Here is a 5481-nt window from a genome sequence, read left to right as displayed (position 1 = left end):
TGTTGTTGTTCAGTAGTGTCTGACTCTTCATGACCCCATTTGGAGTTTTCTTGACAAAGAGATATGAGTGGTTTGTCATTTCCTTTTCAGACTCATTTAACTGATGAGGAGCTGAGACAAACAAAGTTAAATGACATGCCCAGGCTTACACAACTAATAAGGGAGGCCAGATTTGAACTCCTGAAGATGAGTCTTCCTGACTCGAGGCCCAGCAATTCTGTCCACTCACTGCACCACCTAACTGCCTAATATTATGCCTACATAATTTCAAAATGTGCTTTCTTAGGAAAATAAATTATTAGATTGTTAACAGTCAATTAATTTCATAAGTTTTTAAGGAAAAAACATCTCTTAAATATGCGATAGTCATTTTTGCCCTAGGACCCTGATATGTTTTTTATGGTTTCTTGAAAGGTTTACACTTTTTGAATTGGAAAATTTTTTCATAATTACATACATGAAAATATTTTTAAGATTATTCTTTTGTAGGTAATATAAAATAGGATAATTCAGATTAGAGCAAAGTAAGGATTGGTTTATATTTATTACTATGAATACCTTACTTAGATCAAAGGTGTTAAGTCATACAACTCTTAAATCTGCTCATTCAGTTCTTCATACATGCCATTTAGGAGTAGCTATGACATGTAGAGCAATATTCTTAGAATCCAAAATTCTTGCACCGTGCTGTAAAGCAGAATTCTCACTCTTTTGGAAGGTGAGAGAGTTGGTAAACAAACCTTATAATTCTTTATTCCTCCTTGGTAAGATATACAGATCAGTTCAGTAGTAAAACTACTTTAAGTACATAACATTGGTCTAGAAGGTATGAAATGCCCCTTGAATAAAAAAGAATTAAGGGAATCTTGGAGCAAAACAAGACATTAAGTAATTTTTAAGGCTGACCCTCTATCCACTAATGCCTTATTAAAATTTATCTACAGGAAAAAAATTAGCCCAATCAAATGGTCCCCTATGTGCCGTTTCAGACTGTTAGACTTTACGGTTTTTTGTATGTAGGAGATAAAGCCCAAGTGAAGCACTCTATGTTTGGATTTTTCTGTGTCCCAGTCCTAATAACTAGTAATATAATATTTGAAAACCAACTTTGTAGCAGTGCATTAGCATTTCATTCTAACACATTTTAGTTGCATTGGGTTTTTTTGCTTATACTTTTATAATCAATTAGTAATACATATATATATTCGTTAGATAAAAAAAATGAAGTGTTGGGGTAGATAAAAACTATTCCTACCAATAAAAAACTTGTTCAACATAGCAGTTAAATATTCCATTTTATTAATCAGCACAGTAAATATACTATGAGATGTAGAAAATATAAGCATAATAAAAAGAATATGCTACTGTGTGAGAAAACATAGCAACACATTATTTGCAAGAAGCAAATGTGTTTATTGCATTTATAGCAAAAATGTTTACTGAAGTATCAAAGTATTACTAGGTACATTGAATATTCAGATGGATGTGATCTCATCAACATAAATGTATCCTCCAAAGTGCATATCACACCCAAGCCTGTCTATCCTATGAGATTCTTATTCGTGTCTTCCCACATGTTTACCAGAGTGGGTCCATGTGCAGAGAGTATTCCTCATCTTTATATCACAGATAGTGGTGGAGCACTGGACTCTGTACTATTTATTCCTTACTCTTTCATTTGTGTTTTCTTTCATGACATCCTTTTATTCAGTTCTTCATAGTTATTTGTTGTGTTACAGCCTACTTACTCACCACACTCTTTTCCATGGCCCTCTAGTGGTACTTAAAATTTTTCAGACTAGTGTTCTGTGGGTCCCCAGCTGTAAACAGCACCACCAGTAAAGTATTGATATTAAAAAGAAGAGCCTTATTTTCTAGGAGAAGTCTGGAGTTGTTGAAGGAGCTTTGCAAATTCCTGAAGGCAATTCACCTTGCTTCCTCTTTCATTTAATTTTGATCTCAAGTAGTCCATCAAGATATACATATTAATGTATGTTATCCACCCAACAGCAACATTAATTTGTTGGCTATTGTGGTGTTGCAAGATTCAGAACCATCTAATATTATCTGGAAATGAGTAAGGTTTTTTGTTTGTTTGTTTTTTTTAATCAGAGAGGAGCTTGAGATCGTTAGCACTGTACAATTCCCCAAATGTAATCCAGCCTAGGCTCTTCCTCCTATTCAATTCTGGACCCTGCTCATTGCCCTACTATGGCACCAATCCTAAGTATGTGTATTCGGCTAGCCTATAACCCAATGGGACTAATTATTCATATGCACATAGATGTGGAAAAGACATTTTCCATTTATTTTAGTTTTTCACTTAGAGTTGTTATGCTAACTTCTTGAGTGATCAGGGATCTTGCTAAGGAGCCCCCATAATGTTCTGGGATTTGGTAGAATCAGTATTTTATGGTCTGAAAATAGAATTTCTAGGACCTCACCAAAAGAAATTCTTTCATTTGGACCCTGTGCAGGACCCTCATTACAACAGTGGCAAAAAGTTTTCATGAGCATACATCTTATACTTTGCAACATTGTGCAAGTCACTTCACCTCTCAGGTCCTCAATTTCCTGGTCTGTAAAATGAGTTCCTTCCTGCCATAAATCTGATCTGATCTGACTTGTACATTTCACTTGATATTGATAATCCAAGAGTCACCTAGTTCTCTAGTTAAATTTGTCAAGGAATTTTATATGATCTTATGTAAGAGTTTTTTAAAAACTGTTTTTACTCCACCAGTTAAAAACGAATGTGTAATCCATAGAATGCCAGATCTTGGATTTTCTCCACGCTTCATTCAATCATGAGACTAGAGTTGTGGTCTGCAGAAAATAATTTGCTAAAGCTTGCCTGTTCCCTTATGTTTTCAACAAGGAAACCTTCAGCATGCATATGGCATAGTTCTCATTATTAATAAAAATGAGAAAGACATGGGTCAATAGTTAACTCTTCTTGACCACCTTTTTTTTTTTTAGTAACATCCTTGGTTTGGGAGTTTGCTTTTCAGTATAGTATTCCTCTCCCTGAATTAACTTACAAAACAGTCACTCTTAGCTTTTCAGAGTGTGTTACCTCTGCACAGATTTCCTTGGTGTTGACTGGTCCAGCCATCCTTCCCAATGTCAATTTTTTCAGATGTGCAAAACTAAAATTTTAAAGTTAGTCCTTAATTTGTGCTTCTGAGTCATTTGGCTGAACAAGTCTTTCTGTTGGCAGAAAACAAGATGGTTTATCTACCAGGGGTGGGGAACCTTCCACTTCGAGGCCACACATGTGGCCTTCTAGGAACTTGGATGTGGCCTTTTGACTGAGTCCAAGTTTTACAGAAGTATTCCTTTTATTAAGGGGATTTGTTCTGTGAAGTTTGGATTCAGTCAAAGGGGTACACTTAAGGACCTAGCAGGCCACATGTGGCCTCAAGGCTGCAGGTTCCCCACCCGGATACTCTTCTAAAGTAACCTAAGACAGTAAATACATATGGCAAGACAGCCTTGTTCCATCAGTCAAATTAAATGTATCCAATAAATTTTTAGACCTTGTAGTAGAAGCGATTGCTTGTGGGGAGCTTTTGAGTTTAGTTTAGAAAACAAGTTTAACATGCAAAACGCTTATAAAAAGATTAAATAATAAATTGGTGAAATTAAAAGGAGAAAACAGAAACTGAAACTGCAGTGAAGAGGCAAGGCCTCGTAGAGAGGCTGAGACTTGAGCTAGTTGGATTGGTTAGACCTTCCCGAGGTGGGAAGTTGGGGAGATATTTAGAAACGGTAATGAAAAAAGAGGTAGCAATCACTATGTACATTCATTTCTGAAAACAGCTTGACTGGAGTGTAACTTTGTGGAAAGTAGGGTTAGGTACAGTGTAGCAAGGTCATAAAGGACCTTGAAAACTAGACAAGGGAGAGTTTGGATTTGATTTAATAGGAAAATGGGGAAACACTAGGTTCTTGAGCACTTAAGTATGAAAGAAAGCAGTGTTTCTGGAATACTAGTTTGGCAATAAAAAAAGATTAAAATAGGGAGAAAGCGTAGAAACCGTAAGAGGCTGTTGAATTAAGCCAGGTGTGAAGTGATAACGATCTTTCTCAAGACAGTAGGAGTAGGAATGGAAAAACCAAGGGTGAATCAAGCCCCCTTTACACCCCAAATTTCTGAATAACCGAAGGCTGTCCAACCCTCGGCGAATGGCTCTGTAACTTAAAGCAAAATTCAGTACCACAAAAATTGAAGTGAGAAAAAAATTTTTTTTGAAAAAGTATTTCTTTGGGTTCTGTAGCCCAGAGTAATTTCCTTTTCCAGGATTCGCGGCAATGTGAACTTGACCTGTGGAAAAACAGCCGTTTTCGGGCTGTCCCACCAAGGGAGGATGGGGTCAGGGTGCCCCGAGGTCCTTCCCGCCGTCAGATCAAATGCCTCTGCGATTCCGATCCAAAGCCCTAGGTCGGGATCGAGCCAGGCCTCCGAGGGAACCCCTGCACCCCGCCGCCACCCGCCCAGTTATTTCCAAAGATCTGCCGGAGGGCCAGAAGAAGCGCACAGATCGCCCCGAGGTGGTGGCAGGCCGCGCGTGCGCGCTCCCGACAGCACGCGATAGCCGCCTTCGTGCCGGGCGCGCGTTGGTGCCAGGCGCGGTGCGGGTGGGGGCGGAGTCTCGGGCCCGGCTCGCGCTCGATGCAACGGCCGCCGCGGGCGCGGGGAGCGCTGGGAGAGGAGCAGGAGAGGGCGGGGCGCGGCGGGGCGGAGCGGGGCTGCGCTATTGACTGTCAATCAGCACTGCAGTTTTTTTTTTTTAATTCTCCTGTCTCTGCGGCTGACGCGGGGAAAAGATCAAGTCGGTGTAGTCTGTAAGCTGTGGGATAACATTGCCAACATTTTTATCTCCATTCGCCCACGTTTTTGTTTAGTATTTTCCACAAAGATTCCGAACCTTCGCGCATCATTTTCTATGTTCCACAGAACAAAGAACGGCCCACATCACCTTGCTTTTAAATAACCCCTGAAACCTGTATAATTTTTTTTTTAATGGTTAAATAACCCGTGCAATGATTGCCCAAAATCTAGGCCTAGGCCTCCTTGGTTGCTGATGGTTGATGGTTGTCCCTCAGCAGCCAGCTTCAAATCCTGCTCCAATACGGCGGGGGGTGGGGGGAGGGTACCCTGGGGTTACCGTGTCACCCTCCCTGAGCTTCACAGGGTCAGGTCTCTCATCTCTAAAAATGAGGGTGTTGGACCAGATAAGCTCCAAGATCCCTCTCAGAACGCAGTCTCATTTTAAAAAATTGTTTTATATTTCAATTCCAGAAGGAAAAAAAATTGTTTTCTAGATAGGAGGTGTTTGAACAGTTATCTGACTTATGATTTAAAAGGCTTACTAGTAGTGGACTTTGTCAACTAGGCAATCTGTGATTTTATTACAGGATTTCTAGCTCTTCCGTCATTCATTTCCTCTTTTTGATAAAAGAAAAATCAACTTAAGC

Source organism: Phascolarctos cinereus, unplaced genomic scaffold (genome assembly GCF_003287225.1).
Source record: "Phascolarctos cinereus isolate Bilbo 61053 unplaced genomic scaffold, phaCin_HiC Scaffold_4;HRSCAF=312, whole genome shotgun sequence".
Lineage (NCBI taxonomy): Eukaryota > Metazoa > Chordata > Mammalia > Diprotodontia > Phascolarctidae > Phascolarctos > Phascolarctos cinereus.
Note: the sequence above shows the minus strand (reverse complement) of the source record.